Source organism: Talpa europaea (assembly GCF_964194135.1).
Source record: "Talpa europaea genome assembly, chromosome: 6".
NCBI classification, from domain to species: Eukaryota; Metazoa; Chordata; class Mammalia; order Eulipotyphla; family Talpidae; genus Talpa; species Talpa europaea.
In genome coordinates, this window is record NC_140072.1 from 109054432 (window position 1) to 109074271 (window position 19840).

Here is a 19840-nt window from a genome sequence, read left to right on the forward strand (position 1 = left end):
ACAGCATAGGGTTTCTGAGAGCAAATGAATCAGAGTTGCAGGTATTGATTGGCCATAGAGAGCTTGAAGGACAGGTCTTCAATTTTACAATAGGCAGGGAGAAGAAGATTTTTTTTTTTTGTAGTTAGGTTGTTTTATCTGGTAATAGGAAATTTAAAGTACTCTTATCTGATAACATTTGTTTTCTGTGAAACATGTGTCAGGTCATGCTTATGGAGGAATTGTGAGTTGAAGAATATTCACTTGTTTGGTAGGAAACAGGAGATTCATAGATTTAAGTTGGACAAAGGATATACATTGCAACATATGGCAGACTAAATTTAGTGAAGCAATGAAATGCATACAGCAGTGAAAAGAAGTTGAGCAAAGGCTGTGGAAGCAAGAGAGGGGCACAGTTAACTCAGCTAAGAATTAGTGAAAGCCTTATAGAAATGATTTATGAACTGAATCTAGGAAGATAAATAGGAGATTATCAGACAGAGAAGGGAGAAACACATTCTTAGCACAGAAGCTTCATTTAGAGAAACAGACTTAAGAGTAAGTGCAAGAATGTCAGTGTGGCTAATGTGAGTTGTGTGGCATAATGTTTCTGTCTTGCTTTCACCTAAGGCTTGCAGCCAGTCTGGGGCTCTGTATAAGATGCCCTCAGAGCACTAATTTTTTTCTCTTCCCGCAAAAAATGGGCAAAGAACAAATGTTAGCTGAGAGGATCTGTGAGGAAAATGTAGTTAAGGTACATTTATTGCAGTCTTGGTAACTTTTGCTCTCATTCCATAAGACAAATTAAATCACTCCAAAGTGAGAAACAATATAAGTAGTCTTTTGCATCACCTCCTGTTATCACTTTTATTACCATATATTGAGAATGATGACTTCTGAAGGGTTAAAAAAATTCAATCTATTTTAGCATGGCAGTTAAGACACTAGAAAATTGATATTAATTACAAAGTGAATAGCACTAATAATAAGCTAATATTCTCATATTTAATATTCAATGGAAGGATTAATGGCTATGTTTTAATTAAATCTTCTGATATTAAGCTTAATGTTTTTATGTCAATCTTTATTACTATTTTTCTTATTCTTAGGACTTTTAATATATCAGTAATGTGCTTTTGGGTAAGTCCTAGAGCATATATTTGGTGATGATGTGAATAAATGATTTTGAAAGGCGTAATTCACTATCATAATTCATAGCTTAAGTGTTTTGTTGTATTCCATATTTACAGATATGTATCATGTTGACACTGTGTGTTCAAACATTGAATTGCATAATGATACAAAATTTGAAATAGTGTTAACACTCTATCAAATCTTTGATGCAAGACTAATAATGCAGAAAACTTCACTATGCAGTATTAGAAGTGATAATATTTTAAATTACTGGAAGACATGACTTACAGCAATTTAAGAGATTTTTTCTTTGACTTTTTCACATTTTCTATTATTTAAACATGCTGCTATGTTTTGTTCTTTCATATGCTGGCATATTTGTTATTTAATACATGTTCCTTATACATCTATATATCTATTTCTCTCTATTTCTCTATCTCTATATCTATTTCTATGTATATCTCTATATCTATTAGATTGGTTTTCCTCTCTCTCCTTCTTCACGAGCTCCTAATAAACAAAGGAGAGTCCTTCTGCCTCCCACAAAGCATCTAACTCTCTATCTTACATTTATGGCCATGTTAATCTCTGATTTTTTTCCATAGATGGATGCTTCAGTTATTTGCTGTTTCAATAGCTGTACCCAATCATTCATCCAACATTTATAACACATCAGGGGCCTCCTTGGTGGTGCAAGGGGTTAAGTCTCAGCACTATGAAGCTGGTCCCCTCAGCAGTGTATTTCAGTACATCTGCCTGTTCTGCTCCCCACTCTGTCTCTGATGAATCCTCTCACCACTTCCACCCCCCACCTCTGGCCTAGACCCCAGTTCTTGTATGCAAAAATAAATAAAATAAATCTTTATAAAACATCAACCATATACCAATTGCTGAGCTAGGGATTGGTGATGTATGCTTTGCAATTCCTTTTTACCCTCTACTAACCAGTATGCTTTTTTAATATACAGACTTCCAGTTTATTTTCTTGGTACCTAAACTTTTTATTTTTTTTTTTATAAATTTTATTGTTATATTCCCCATACAAATGCAGCCCCCCCATTCTGACCCCAATCCCTCCCCTCCCGCCCCCGCCCCCCTAAAAGTGTCTCTGGTTCATAGTTTTCTGTTGATTTTGATTTTCACTTTCTTATAGTCATTCATTTTCCTGGTCCCTTATTTAAGTTTTCTAGATTCCTGCTATGAGTGAGACCATCCGGTATTTTTCTTTTTCTTTTTGGCTTATTTCGCTGAGCATGATCCCTTCCAGCGCCATCCATGTTGCTGCAAATTGCATGTGTTTATCTTTTTTGAATGCTGAGTAATATTCCATGGAATATATGTACCACATCTTCTTGATCCAGTCATCTATTTTTGTGCATTTGGGTTGTTTCCAAAGCTTAGCTATTGTAAACAGTGCTGCTATAAACATAGGGGTGCAGGTGCTCTTTGGAATTGATGTTTCTGTGTCCTTTGGGTAAATACCTAGGAGTGGAATTGCTGGATCATATGGAAGCTCTATCTTTAGTAGGTCCAGAAATCTCCACACAGCTCTCCACAGTGGTTGGACCAGTTTGCACTCCCACCAACAGTGCAGAAGAGTTCCTTTTTCTCCACAACCTCGCCAACATTTGTTGTTGCTAGTTTTTTTAATATGTGCCATTCTCACTGGTGTAAGATGGTATCTCATGGTAGTTTTGATTTGCATTTCCCTGATGGCAAGTGATGTTGAACATTTTTTTCATATGCCTGTTGGCCATTTGCATTTCCTCTTCAGAGAAGTTTCTTTTTAGCTCTTCTGCCCATTTTTTGACTGGATTATTTTCTTTGTTGTTGTTGAGTCTCATCAGCTCTTTGCAGATTTTTGTGATCAGTCCTTTATCATTAGTGCTGGGTGCAAAAATGTTCTCCCAGTTGGTGGGGTTTCTCTTTGTTTTTGTTATTGTCTCTTTTGCTGTGCAGAAGCTCTTTAATTTGATGTAGTCCCAGCTGTTTATCTTTGCCTTCACTATCACTGCTTTGGGTGATGTGTCTGTAAAGATGTCTTTGATTTGCAGATCACGTAGTGTTTCGCCTATATTTCCTTCTATATATTTTATGGTTTCAGGTCTTATGTCTAGTTCTTTAATCCATTTTGAGTTGATTTTTGTGTATGGTGTGAGGTAGTAGTCAAGCTTCATTCTTTTGCATGTAGCGACCCAGTTTTCCCAGCACCATTTATTGAACTAACTTTCTTTGCTCCAATGCATAGTCTTTGCTCCTTTGTCAAAGATTAGTTGACCATAAATCTGTGGGTTTATTTCTGGATTTTCTATTCGATTCCATTGGTCTGTATGTCTGTTCTTGTTCCAATACCATGCAGTTTTGATGATTATGGCTTTATAGTATAGTTTGAAGTCTGGGAGTGTGATGCCTCCATTCCCTTCTTTTTTTTTCAGGAGAGCTTTGGCTATTCGGGGTTTTTTGTGATTCCATATGAATTTCATCAATAATTGTTCTATTTCTTTGAAGAATGACATTGAAGTTTTGATTGGAATAGCATTGAATCTGTATATTGCTTTTGGAAGGATGGCCATTTTAATAATGTTTATTCTTCCAATCCATGAGCAGGGGATGTCTCTCCATTTCTTTGTGTCTTCTTCTATTTCTTTTAACAGTGTTTTATAGTTTTCTTTGTATAGGTCCTTTACCTCTTTTGTTAGGTTTATTCCCAAATATTTGATTTTTTTTGTTTCAATAACAAAAGGGATGGTTTTTTTGATTTCTTCTTCTTCAGATTTATTGTTTGTGTATAGGAAGGCTACTGACTTTTGCATGTTGATTTTGTATCCTGCCACTTTACTGAACTGATTGATGAGTTGAATTAGCTTTTCTGTGGAGTTTTTGGGGTTCTCTATGTATAATATCATATCGTCTGCAAATAGTGATAGTTTGACTTCTTCTGTTCCTATTTGGATTCCTTGGATGTCTTTCTCTTGTCTTATTGCCCTGGCTAGGACTTCCAGTATTATATTGAAAAGCAGTGGTGAGAGTGGACATCCTTGTCTTGTTCCAGATCTTAATGGAATTGCTTTCAGCTTTTCACCATTGAGAATGATACTGGCTGTTGGCTTGTCATAGATGGCCTTTATGATGTTGAGGTATGTTCCTTGTATCCCAAGAATTTCAAGGGCTTTTATCATGAATGGGTGTTGCACTTTGTCGAAAGCTTTCTCAGCATCTATTGATATTATCATATGGTTTTTATATTTCTTTTTGTTGATGTGTTGGATAATGTTGATTGATTTTCGGATGTTAAACCATCCTTGTGCCCCTGGAATGAATCCTACTTGGTCGTGGTGAATTATCTTATGGATACATTGTTGGATTCTGATGGCTAAAATTTTATTGAGGATTTTTGCATCAGTGTTCATTAGGGAGATTGGCCTGTAGTTTTCCTTTTTTGTGTTGTCCTTGTTCGGTTTTGGTATTAGTGTAATGTTGGCTTCATAGAACGTGTTTGGTATTGTCCCTTCCTTCTCAATTTTTTGGAAGAGTTTGTGAAGGATAGGCACTAATTCGTCTCTGAATGTTTGGTAGAATTCATTTGTAAATCCATCAGGTCCTGGGCTTTTGTTTTTGGGGAGGTTTTTGATTACCATTTCAATTTCGCTAATTGTAATTGGTCTGTTTAGGTGTTCTATTTCTTCTTTATCTAGCTTTGAGTGATTGTAGAGTTGTAGGAATTTGTCCATCTCCTCTAGATTATTAAACTTGTTTCCATATAACTGTTCATAGTAGTTACTGATTATTCTTTTGATTTCTGCTGTGTCCGTTGTGATTTCTCCTCTTTCATTGATGATCCTGTTTATTTGTGCTGTCTCCCTTTTTTCCTTTGTGAGCCTGGCTAGGGGTTTGTCTATTTTATTGATTTTTTCAAAGAACCAGCTCTTGGTTTCATTGATCTTTTGGATTGTTTTTTTAGTTTCAATTTCATTTATTTCTGCTTTGGTTTTTATTATTTCTTTTCTTCTACTGGATTTGGGGTTTTTTTGTTGTTCTTTTTCTAGATCTTTGAGCTTCGAGATTAGGTTGTTTCTTTGAGTTCTTTCTTGTTTCTTGATGTGAGCTTCTATTGCTATATATTTTCCTCTTATTACTGCTTTTGCTGCATCCCATACATTTAGGATATTGGTGTCCTCCTTGTCGTTCAATTCAAGAAATTTTTTAATTTCTTCTTTGATCTCCTCATTAGTCCAGTGGTCTTCCAGTAGTGTGGTTTTTAATCTCCATGAGGTAGGAAAGTTCCTTGCCTTCTTTTTATGGTTTATTTCTAGTTTGATGCCTTCATGGTCAGAAAAGATGGTTGATATGATTTCAATCTTGGTGTATCTGTTGATGTTTGTCTTGTGCCCCAGTATGTGATCGATCCTGGAGAATGATCCGTGTGCGCTTGAGAAAAATGTGGTACCTAAACTTTTTAAATATCTTTATCTATTATCATACTTTCCTTTCAGATTTGTTTATAATTTTTTAATATCTATTTAACTAAAGAAACACTAAATTTATCTAAAATTTTATATTTTACCTCATTCATATTTACTTTAAGCAAACTATGTACTTTATTTTGTCCTTGGAAATTCATGTAATACTATTATTTAAATTGATTTTGTTATCCAGACTTATGCGTGGAAACAATAAAATTTTGTAACTCATTGGGCCTCCCTGGTGGCTAAGGGTGTTGAGTGCAGCGCTGTGAGGCTGTCCGCAGACTTTGAGGCGTGAGTTCCATCCCCAGCCGCCTGGGGAGCAACCCACACAGCATAGCAGACATCTCCTGTCTCTCCCGCTGCTCCCCTCAGCAGTGTATTTCAGTACATCTGCCTGTTCTGCTGCCCCTCTCTCTGGTGAGTCTTCTCACCCCTGTGACTCTGGCCTGTATCCCACTTCTTACCAAAAAAAGATAAAAAAAAAAATTGTAACTCATCACCAAGTGTGAGGATTAGCTTCAATTAACAAAATAAGTTTGTCAAAAGTGGAAAATATGTTAATTCTCAAAAAAATAGTGTTTTCTCCACAAAATTCTGAATTTACTTTATACATGCTATATTTTACCCTTTCATTAGAATATTTTCATTACAAGTATTTCAATAATATATATATGAAATACAACAGACTTGTTTGAATTTGAAGCTCAACAGTGTTAAAATGAGAATTTATATGTTTTATAATTGTTATTCAGTATATCAAGACAACAAGGCCCAGTAAATATAATAGATTCACACAAACACAAGGGCACCCACATGTAGGTGGTATTAATATAACATTTTCTTGAAACATATCCAGTGACTCAGGGTCTGTTAGGCTTAAATTTAGAATCTAATGATGTCTTTAAATAAATGATTTGTCTTTTACTTCAATATCACATTCTACTAATTAGTGCCACAATTTCAAGAAAGGTATCATACATGTTATACTTGACTTATTTTATAATAAAAACTTTTAGGAAAAAATTACTAGCAATTGAAAATCCAATAAATCTTTTATCTGTCGACTAATTATTTTTGGAGGATAGAGACATACAGGTTGGGATGGAGAGAATGACAGTGAATGAAATAATAGATAGGAATAAATCCAAATTCCTCTCTGTACTAGAGTCTCATTATAAGTGGATAGCTTATGAAAAAGATATTTTTTTCTACTTTTCTTTCTTATTGTATAGTCACATAATATATTTTAATAGTATAGGACAGACACAATTATTTGTGACCCTGCAAGACAGCAGGATAAGTAAAAGAGCACAGCAATTTATAAAAATAATAATAGATGTTTTCTGTATCTGATGTGACTTGCTTCATTAATCTGAAGTAAAATATAGTCATATTTCTTGTTTTCTTCAAATCAGTATTGCCATTACCTGTCTTATTAGCAGGAAGCATGACATTCCTGTTATTAAGGTTGTCCCCACCCGATTGTTCAAAAAATGATTGTTATTGAATATAAAATAAAGTCTTATTCCATTTTAATACACCAACAATAAAGACATTTGTGGCTTTATAAATCTACTTTTCCTGTGCTACTACAGATATGGGGTTGCTAGTCTATTTAATTGAGCAGAACTATTGGAAACTATTCTCAGTATGCAAAACGCACAATGACTTTTCCTTTAAACACAAACATCAATATGGCAGGTGCTTCTAGTATCATTCAATTTGTAATATTAATCAAATATTTTGCTTTATGTACTTAATAAAAAATTACTTAGATAGTTTTATTATCAATTTGTCAGCCTAGACTTTTCCTTAAAAAAAATATATTTCACTGCATTTCTATGCCTTTCTGGCACGTGATTCTGCAGTGTTACCTAAGTCCTATAATGTTTCTAATTTTTGCATATGAGAAGAAAGTTTGCTGATTTTATCCCACATTCTACATTTCCTCTAATATCTTGGACTTTATATGGAAAAAATATTCACCACTTGCCAAAAGCAGTTTTGTAATGAAAATCAGCTCTATAAATAATACAAATAACAGTAATGATTAGGAGAAGAAAAAGAATAGAAGAAGGCGGGGAAGAAGAAGGATGAGAAAGAGGAAAAATGATAATACAGTAAACCATTACTGAGCATTTATTAGTTCCTACATCCTTAAGCCTCCATTTCACCAGCTACTGTATTTTCATCACCTATATGACAGATAAAAGGAGAAAATATGTGAACTTTTCTTAAAAATTAATGACATCATGGCTTTAATGGTGTCCATAACCCAACTTAGACAAAAGTCCCTATCATTAGATAAATTTTGGTGGATGGGGAAACCTGAGTGAAAATGCATGATAATTGCATCATGAGGATCCCTACGTCCTTTTTGTATTTTCTTGAGTTAGTGTTGAATCATCATTTGCTTTACTATTTATAGTCCCCTTTAAATGGGATTTAGACAAAACATGATGATGGAAAGCTTACAAGAGGAGAATATTAAATCTGGAGATTTTGAAAAAATCTCCGGATTTATGCTTTAGTCTACTTGCAAGGCTATGAAATTCAGTTGTGCACTGTGTGCCCCCCCCCCGCAAATGCACACAGTAGGGCTTCCAGTCAGTCCATGTTCAGTTATTCAAGGCAACATATAGGTTTGAATTTAGCCTGGAAGTACAGATGTCCCTTCATAATTTGTTTTCACATGGGAAAAACTACCATTTCTAATTATCTACTTTTGCACTAATTTTATAATTCTAATTTTGTAATTCTATTTTACAATTTGTGCAAGATCCCTGCTGATAAAAACCTGAGTTTTGTCTTTTTGGATGTTACTAAAAACCATATAATATTTTGGATAAAGTACTCATCTATGACTTTGGAAATGTGTCCCCACCCCTGGGAGGGAAAAAAAAAAATCTCTAAAACACCCTGTTGGAGGGTTGAAATATCTCCATGGGCTACTTATTAAATAAGCAAGAAAATACAAATATGTCTATTGAAGTATTATTTAGAATATCAGCTATACCTAGATGAGAAGAAAGTGAAATGCACAGTGAAGGTACTCACCCAGCCAACTTAGGGATTTCTGGTATTAAATTTCTCACTGAGGGAGGAAAGAGAAAATCTTTACTGAGCATTTATTAGTTTCTACATCCTTACATCCTCCATTTTTAATTTTCCTTGTTTAGACAATACTTACACTTCTCATAGTTGGGCAACACATTCACTTTTGCTGCCAAAAAGACAGAACATCTGAAATCTGTTTTTAAGCAGTGTCAGTTTTCAAAGTAATAGGCACAACAAGAAGAAAAGAAACATCTGCTATCTGTGGATTTCTTTTTTTCTTTTCCTCCCAACATCAATCTTACAAGTCTTTGGCAAGCAGCTCCTTGCACTCTAAGTCACAGAAATGTCAAAGGAGAGTAGAAATGAGAGTGGATACCTCTGTTGAAATGTCACTCTGAAAGTAAATAAAATCAATTGATAAAAAGGCCATCTAAAAACAAGAAACTTAGCAGCCAGATGAGTTTCGCTGTATTCATAGGCAGATGAAAAAACCTCATGCAGAAATACTGACTTCTATCCCAAAGCATGATTCAGAACTATCAATTTTCAAAACAGAATATATATAAGTACAAATTTAAAATTCAGTGGCATTGTCCTGAAATTAATTAATTTATTAAGACTATTTTCTATTCAGATTACACTAAGTATTTTAAATGAAAGCATGTATGATATAGGACAAACCTGATGATATATCTATATGTGAACATTGCTTTCAGAAATGATAGTGCTAGGTGTCAGAGCACACTGAGTAAAAAGCCAATAGATTTAAAATCTTGGTTTAATTATTTATTTAATTAAATAATGTTTAATGTTTAATTATTTGAGAGCTACCGCTAATACATGACTTTGAGCAAGTGACTTAAACTCCCAGTGAGCAATTTCCTAAGTGTAAATTTTGATAATAATGTACCTATTTGAATTTTTGCATGTGTTAAAAACATGAATAACATTTAGAATTGTACCTACATGCCTGAGTACTCAGTAAATATTTGATGATCATTATAAATTAACTGGTAATGATGCAATGCTATCTCTTCAATCATAAACCTAGATGCAAAGAAGCAATTCCTTTTCTGATTTACATTTACTCATTTCTAGTGTAACCAGAGTTGTTGAATCCTAAGCAAACAATGGTGTTGTGTAGCCGTGCACCCTGCATGGAAAGGACTTAGAAGAATTCAGAACAAAAGTTGATGGTTAAAACTTTGCTGTACTCACCAAAGAACGAATAGTAGCAAACTATGTGCATTATAACTGAACGGAGATTTGTCAGATGATCACTATGGGATATCATTTTGCTGAACTGATGCTACACTTATTATCTAGAGGTAGTGTGGACAACTAATTCAGATTTCTCAAGTCTTCTATAATATATAATTATGACTTCTCCATACTACCCTTATCTAAAACTCCTCTAACCTTTCACAGTAATGCTGATTTTAGGATATGTAAGTTAAAAGTCAAAAACCAAGTCACCTCACATAATTTGTTGGAGAGCGTGAGGGCAAATTTTGTGGCACTTTATTTTTTAATTTACTTATTTTAAATTGAAGTACCATTGGTTTACACCCTTCTTAGTGTGTTGGAACTATAGGATTTCCCCCCTCAGACATCACCACAATACACCCACCACTAAAGCACCCATTGTCCCCCACCATAGTCCAGTGTGCTCTCCCACCACCATAGCCCAGTGTGGTATTTCCTCACCTTTTCCCTCTGGATACCTCAGTGCTGTATAGTCAACTTTCAAAGGTTGGTTTTAAACTTTGTCTTTGTTGGGATTCTCTGTATTCCACATATAAGCAACTTCATTCAGTATTTATCTTTCTCCTTCTTGCTTATTCTACTTAGTTTAATCCCCTCCAGTTTCATCCATGTTGCTACAAGTGACATGAGTTTATCTTTTTTGGTTGCCAAATAGTATTCCATTGTGTATATATATATATCACACCTTCTTGATTCACTTTTTGTCAGTTCTGAAAGATATTATTGGTGCAGGGCCATATGAGATGGAGAAAGTCTTCCATGCAGTATTCAATAAGATGCAGGTGGACCTGAAACAATGTAGTATACATACATGATGAGTCTCAATAATAAATATCTGAAACTATGTAGCATTATAATGCAATCTTACTTCAATTAATAAAAGGGAAAATGTAGAAACTTAAAAGATCATCTAATTCTGTCATTTATTCAAACTTATATTCTCCATATAATATGCCCAATTACAATTTACCCAGTGTCTCCTTAAAGATTAGGCAAAGTTGACAATAAACTGAATACCTGTCCTCACAGCCTATTATATTCTTTTACCTTTTGAGCAGTTCTGACTTTTACCAAAATATCATTGTAGCCAAAGTCACAATATTCATGTTGCTACTCATTGTTCTTAACTTCTTTCATGATTACTAGTTTATTTCTATCTTTTCACCCTCAACCGCCAAACCACCCAGACTGTGTTTATTCTCCTTGGATGTCAATTTATGCTAATATAACATATATACGGTATGTGCATATACATATACAAATTGACTAGGATTGCATTGGTATGTTATAAAGAATACTTATCCATTAGGTCAAGTAGAATTTTGTATCTTCTTAAGAAATGAATTAAGGGCCTCCCCGGTGGCGCAGCGGTTGCGCACTGGCTTGCGAAGCCACCCGCAGCCTCTGCAGTGCTGGTTTGATTCCAGGCCACCGGGTGAGAGTCCCACATGGCGCGCAGACCTCTCCTGCCACCTGCTGCTCCCCTCAGTAGTGAACTTCATCAGTCTGCCTGCTCTGTTCTCTGCTCTGACTCTGGTGAATTCACTCACCCTCCTGCATTTCTGACTGTACCCAGTGCTTGTATAAATGAAGTATAAATAAATCTTTAAAAAAAAAAAGAAATGAATTAAGAGGCCTCCCTGGTGGCACAAGGGGTTATGTCTCAGCAGTGTAAAGCTAACGGCAGCCATTGCAGCATGAATTCGATCCCTGGCCAGGTAGCTAGCCCACATGGTGCAGCAGACCTCTCCTGTCTTGCCCTCTGCTCCCCTCAGCAGTGTATTTCAGTAGATCTACCTATTCTGTTCCCCAGTTTGTCTCTGGTGAATCCTTTCACCCTCCTGTAACTCTGGCCTACACCCCAGCTTTTGAATGCATAAATAAATAAATCTTTAAAAAATAACAAAAGAAATGAATTAAGTAAAATTAATGACAAAGGATGTTGCCTATAGATAATGCATGACATATAAAATAAACACTTTTAAAACAAAAGAATAATACCATATATTTAACAAACACCAAATTTTGTGGTTATTTTTAGAAAAATACTACTCCATGTATACCCACAAATTTGTGTACACTAACTTCATTTTCTGATTTCTATTCTTAAAAATTTTTGGACAAGTGGTTTTGAAGTTATGTCACATAATTTTCTCAATAAATATATGTAGATAGGACATAACCTTTGTAAATATGTATTTAAATGAATACTTTAAAGGGAAGAAGTGTAAGTAAATTATGCATATATATTAATGTTTGATTATAATTTCATATCTCCACACAATTTAAAAATGTTACTATATGTGTTTAATAAAAAACATATTATGATTTGAAAATATACTTTGTAGTGGCATGTATAATGATTAGGAACTTGTGGTATCCAAGAAAATTGAGAATATTTTATGTGTTGTTTAAGAACAAGGTCTAATATATAGTAAATTTATTCATATGGATATAGCTAAAGACCTGTCTACACAAAGCAAAAAAAAAAAAAGTAGCTGAGAAATAGAGTAGTTAAAGCCATGTAAACTGCAAATTTCTATATAAATTACTTGGCATCCAATTTTTGTTAAATATTTAATGTTTCTAGAGTGGGTCCCTGCTTATACATCTGTCGTTTTGCTTTTCTCTATAGAAAAATTGGAGCAGATGGGGACAGTGAAACAATATAAAGATAATTCTTCTTCCTGAATGTGAATTCACTAAATATTTAGGATCTTGGCAACAGCAGCGTGCCATATACAAAATGACAGCTCTATGATCTCACCATCTATAGACAACAGCTGCTTTATATATTGACATAATTTCTTTTAATTCTTTACAACCATACATTGCAAACTTAAGGCATAACGGTGTGTTTAAGTACATATATATATATATATATATACACACACACACATTTTTTGTATTTGTGTGTGTATTGTTTCTCAATTACATTATATTGCAAGTATCTTTCACATCATTCTATTTCACTGTATACATATCTATAAAGTATTTAACTATGAATTATTAAATATTCAATCAATTTTCTCCATTTTATTCTATTTAATTTTAGAATGAATATTAACCCACTTCATATCAAATGATATTAGTAACATACATGGTTTACAGTGAATTAAGTGTGGTGGTAAATACGTTGAAAATCTGGTACTCATCAAAATTTGGTATGTGTATGTATGCATACATGAAAATTGTAGGAAAACTGATGTATCTAATTAACGAGAACAACTTAGTTGCCTTTCTTTCAGATGGTATGATTAAAATTGAATACATTATCATATATAGCATTCATACAACTCATTCCAAAAATACATATTAATTCATGAACAAATGAACAGAGCTTTAAATGGTAAAGGTAAAATGAACTTCAAGATTAAACACAAGCAATCATTGCACAAACCACTAAGAGATTTCTATTTTTTTAAAAGATTTATTTATTTTATACAAAAACCGGAATATAGGCCAGATGCGTGGGAGGGTGAAAGGATTCATCAGAGACAGAGTGGGCAACAGAACAGGAAGACGGACTGAAATACACTTCCGAGGGGATCAGCGGGAGAGACAGGAGAAGTCTGCCGCACCATGTGGGTATCTCCCTGGCCAGCCGGGATTGAAACCATGCTGCAGAGGCTGCGGACAGCTTGACAGCACTGGGCTCAACCGCCTCCTCCATCAGGGAGGCTGAAATTTCTATTTCTATGGTGAAGTCACTTCTTTGCATATAACATATTGTTGATTTTAAAGATGACTCAGTGACATTAGAAGCTACAATTTAATATTAAAAAATAAAATAGGGCTTCCCTTGCTGGCGCAGGCGGTTGAGTGCTGCACTGTGAAGCTGTCCACAGTCTCTGCAGCGCCAGTTCAATCCCGGCCGGCCGGCGAGGGTCCCACATGGCACAGCAAACCTCTCCTGTCTCCCCCGCTGCTCCCCTCAGCAGTGTATTTCATCAGTCTGCCTGTTCTGTTCCCCACTCTGTCTCTGGTGAATCCTCTCACCCTCCCACACATCTGGCCTGTACCCCAGTTGGTTCTGTATGGATAAATAAATAAATCTTAAAAAAAAATAAAAAAAATATATAGACTTGTAATTTAAAATATATAATAAAAATGAAACAGTAATAATGAATGGTAAGAGTGTAACCACAATTGAAATAATGTATTTATTTCTGCACAACTAGAAGAAATTGGGAGACTCCCTTTCCCTGTTAATTCCACAATATCTAAGTAACAATCCATAGCCAGCATTTTTGAATATCTATTTGTATAAATATTAGTTTTAAAATAGTGCAAAATGTCTATATCGGGGATGACACTTCAAATAATCAGAATAGCCTTTGGAACCCAGATCTCAAAACAACAAAATACTAGGTTTTACAGTTACTTAAAAATAATGTTCTAGAAATGAAGGATTTTGTTAAGATTGGGAGGATAATCCAGGTATCCATATCCAAGCACACTTACTAAAATCTAGTAAATATTATATCCCTATTTGTAGAAATATCCTGATTCTAAAAATGTATAGCTTTGCATTATAATATCTTATTTGACAGAAATTCTTTTGTGCATGCATGCTATTTGAAACAAGAATTCTAGAACACAGACTTCCCTGGGAAAACTGCTTCACAAAAACTCTAGACCTTCATACTATAGTGTGAAGTTTTTCAATTAAAAGCAGTTTCTCTCTCTCTCTCTCTCTCTCTCTCTCTCTCTCTCTCTCTCTCTCACACACACACATACATTTTCCATTAGAAAAAGGTTAAGAAATAAAGGAAATGTTAAGCGCATTTTCCACACAGCTGCAAAATAACTATCAAGTTTTACTATCTTGATTAATTTGAAAAAATATTTTTCCTTAATATGCATTGTTAATTACATTAAAATGAGAATGTCATCACTCTAAGTTATTCTCCTTAAAATTTTTGTCAATATTCTCTTCTGTTTCTCACCCAGAGGAGGCGACTTTTCAGCATTGGTTGGCTATGACTTACTAAAAAAATTTGCATCAGTATTCACCTAAATCTAAATAATTATACACAAGGCAATCCATTTAGCCAATTAATGGGAAGAAGAAATACTTGTTATCACCTGTGCCTTACTTGGAGGTCGGTTCAGAGCATGCATTATCTTTGTGAGAAGAAGATTAAACTCATCCTGCTATCCCTACAATGACCCTAATTTCAAAGGGCACAAAGAGCCACCCATAGGAGACATAAATTGTACTCAGTGTTTTAAGAGCCAATTATGTAGACGCCATTAATACTATCTAATGACAAGTCAAGACATCTTCTTTGGAATTCTAGCTGTCCAAGCTTCAAAACCATTTTTTCACTATAGTTGAATTTCTTCCAGAATTGTCAATTCCATTAAGTTGTATATTCAACAAATAATGAAAAATTACCTATTGTGTGGAGGATCTTTATGTGAACACAAAGATGAATAAAACATTGTCTCTCCCCTCAAAGAACACAAGGTAGAGCTAGATGCGACAAAGAACACATAATCACCAAAAGTGAAATGCCCTGTATCATTAACTCAACAGATATTAAATGGATGGGGCCAGCCCAGAACAAATGCTACTTGATGGCATCTACAGCCAAGAGCACTTGTTTTATTCCATATCTATTTTTGATAAAACTTTACTGCATATAGGAACAATTTGAGTTTATTATCCCATCAAATCCCTCTCCTTGACAAGTATCTCTATGTAAATGGTGTGCTGGGAAATATACTTTACTCTCTATTCACTTTCTGAAGTAGTCATTCATGGTTCATTTGACCACTCCAGAGTTCAAGATCTCTTATCTGAAAATGAGAATGCAAATCACTTCACAGATATAAAGCCTGACATCAACACTACTTTTTAAAATCTCATGATTCATTAAAACACTTCATAGTCCCTGTACCTCAAACCTCTATTAAGTGCTTAAGTGCCACCAAAGCTTTATCAACAAGTACTCACGTACCACTCAGAGGGAACACTCGCACCGTGAAGGGCATGTGTTCACGTGGTAAATGCCAAATGTACAGAGCTTTAAATAATTAAATGTGCACACTGAAAACAGATTCCCTTTGTAGGATTTAGTTAAGTGGCACCAACTTTGAATGTGCATTTAACACCTATGCAAATATTTGACCTGCAAAACTGACATAATCCTAAGTGGCATTAAGATACATTTTTTCTAAAACCAAATATTTTCACTGATAGGTAACTAAATAGGAAATGCATAATAAAAAATGTAATGAACCATGCAAAGTATATGACAAATATTAAGTTCAATATTGGAAATATTATATATCATGGATATAAGTAAATACATATATGGTCATTTTAATTAATATATTGAATATTTGAAGTCAGGAACAATCTTAAAAAAACACCCTATAGTATCACAAAAACACTGCTAGAAGTCAATTCAAAGCTTAAAATGAAACTAATTGGGCATTACTGAGTATGTTTGAAAAGACTGATCAAACTTTGGCAAAACTTTAAAATACCATTTCAAGACAAGTTTGAACTTTTCATGATTTTAATGTACACATATTGCTAATTCACCTATAGAAAGAACTTTCCGGCTCCTAAACCAAATGAGGTTGCTTTTAAATTTATAAGGCACTAAAATAGGAGAATCAATATGTTTCTGTGGTTTTAAAAGTAGTCCTGGTGCTCTTTCCAAATATCAGCATCTGCTAAGGAAGAACAATGCATTGAAAGTTTTTCCTCTTTAGGCATGAAAAAGAATTCAGTGAGCCTCATCCTTCTTCCACTAAAACGTAGGGGGCCTACGTATTATTAACGTATACTTCACAAGCTTTATATGGTGTTCATATATAGGGATAAGAAGACTGAAATAAATTTACAAGTGATTGAGAAATCAGTATATAAATATTTTTTTAAATATTCATTTTTATTTATTTATGCACAGAAGAACTAGGGTCTAGGCCAGAGATGTGGGGGGTGAGAGGATTCACCAATGACAGAGTGGGGAGCAGAACAGGAGGATCTACACTGCCCATGGGGAAGGCAGGAGAGATAGGAGTGGTCTGCTGTGCCATGTGGGTTAGCTCCCTGGCCAGGGATCAAACTCATGCCTCAGTGGCTGGCGATAGCTTTGATAGCACTGAGACTTTAACCCCTGAACCATCAGGGAGGCCCAGCATATACATTTTATAAAGTTTTATATCAACATATAAAGTTGTATAGTTTGTAATTTTATTTATTTTTAATTTTTCCCATTTTCATTGGCATATAATTGACACACATCACTGCATCAGTTCAAGGTACAGAGCATACTGATTTCACTTACATATATTGTGACATTATTACCACAATAACTTCAGTCAGCATTCTTTTGGTTGGAAACTTTCAGTTGAAGAAATTTTTATCTTGATTTGTTTCTTGGTTTTATGTACATATATATATATATATCCATATACAATCTAATTTGCCCCTCTTTCTTAAAATTATATTTTATTTTCCATTCTCCTTGCACCAAATTTTCTTTAAACTCTAAGATTTTAAAATTATGTCTTCATTAACTTCATATTACCTAGTCTGAAGTAGTTTATACATTAGTCAAAATTTAACCTGTCTTCATTATTCCTAAAGAATACTAAAGATAAATTTTACATCATTGTTTAAGAGGATAAAAACTAGGTTTTCCTCTTGAGCAAAAATCTTCTTGAGGTTTTTAAATTATGTCCACGTATCAGACTTAGAAAAATAGTTTTGTTACTTCAGGTAAGATTCAAAGTTGCTGTATTTACCTGACTAGCCCTAACACCAGCATTGGAATACATTATGTTCTTGGGAGGACTAGTGTATATCCTTGTAAGAAAATAGGGATACATTCTCGAGTATTCATGGTTAGAAGCTGAAAACCACCGTGCTTTCTCTTTTCCTAGTGTAGGAAATCTTGCACCTCTACCCAAGATTTCCCAGAATGAGAATAAGAATTAAAAATTAAATAAAATACATTTTTTAAAAAGCAGAGAGCTTTTATTAATTCATTCATACTCTCGTGGACATTGACTCACATTGTACAAGATGCTATGCTAGATGCAATAGCCCATTAGCAAATACCTCGTGGCCTGTGTCCTCAAGGATTTCAATAACTAGTGTGGAAAAATTAGTCCTAGGAAACTTCTACAAAAGAAAGTTTTTAAAAAGCTAAGGCCATTTTACTTACCAGGAAAAGTTTTAACACACCACATTGGGGCCACCCCTGGTGGTGCAGGCAGTTGAGCTTAGCACTGTGAAGCTGTCCTCAGCCTCTGCAGTGCCGGTTCAATCCCTGCTGGCCGGCGAGGGTCACACATGGCGCAGCAGACATCTCCTGACTCACCTGCTGCTCCCCTCAGCAGTGTATTTCGTCAGTCTGCCTGTTCTGTCTCTGGTGAATCCTCTCATTGCTCCCACACATCTGGCCTGTACCCTGGATCTTGTGTAAATAATCTTTAAAACAAACAAACAAACAAAAAAACACCACATTGAACAACACCAAACAATTCCTAATATATATTTTCCCATGTACAAAGACATTATATCTGCCATCGATGAATGCACAGTTTTGTGAGGAGGTATCAACCAGCAACTAATTTTGCTATGATTTGATAACTTCTGTAATAGGACTAAGTGCTCCTATGACTTTATACACATCGATTAATTTGAATGCAACGTATTCTAAAGAGATACCACTAAAATTGCATTTCTGCTGAGTTTAACCTTTATTGACATTTTACAGACTATTCTCCAAATATTTTAAAAATATTTTGTAGAAAGACTTCAGCTTTAACTTGTTTTCTGCAACAGTCAATTTTCTTCTGTCTCATTTAAGTGGAACATCTTTATTTAAAATTACATTGAGATAAAATGGAATGTTAACTTGTAATTCAGAATGTGACATGCCTGGTCTCATCCTAATAGTAAGCCTAATTATGTTCAAGTGTTTTTAGACTGTTGAAATAGAAGCTGTCCATGCTGGCATGAATCCCGATACATCCCATGTATGCCAAACAGCAACGCTTCAGGATGCATCCCTGCATGTATCTCTGGCAAATCATATTTCTCTGAAATTTTTCATGCAAAGCAACAAGGAGGAAAAAAAATATTTTTGAAATCCTCTAACCTGACTACCATATAACACTTCCATGATTTATTTAGATATTGCTAAATTGTTTAAAATGGTCTTTTTTGAATTTGATAGGATTTAACACTTTTTTCCTATTTTCTGCAATGCTCTTAATTTTATTTATCTAAAATTTTAATGGATCAAACATTGTCTTCTTTTTTAAAGATTTATTTTTTATTTATGAAAGAGCTGGGGTACAGGCCAGAGTTGTGGGAGGATGAGAGGATTATTCACCAGAGACAGAGCGGGGAGCAGAACAGGCAGATGGACCCAAGGCACTGCTGAGGGTAGCAGCGGGCAAGACAGCAGAGGTCTGCTGCACTATGTGGGATTTTCCCTGGCCCACAGGGAATCAAACTGGTGCTACAAAGGCTGAGGACATCTTCACAGCAGGGCGCTCAGCTCAACCCACTGCACCACTGGGGAGGCCCCAAACATTGTCTTTAATATGGAAAACAGCTTCCAAAATTCATTGTTCTTTATCTGTTAGCTCTGTTTAGATTGGAAATAAAGGAAGTGGAAATAGGTATTGTGAAGGAAGTCTGAAGATGCACCACAGGGCAGAGGTGATGATGTTCTGTGAAACAGTCTCTTAATGAACTGCCTCTCTACAACTGAAGAACAGACATTTTCCTCCAATGGGTGGGAATGTTGCCTACCGACAGCTCTCAGCTGACCATTCTCTTTATAACTGTCTTGCCTGAAATATTTATCATCATCCTGTTCAAAGTCATGCCCTTTACCAGGACAGCCTCAATCTAATGACAGATTCATGTACTCTTTTTGTTCCTACCCAAGGCCACTCAG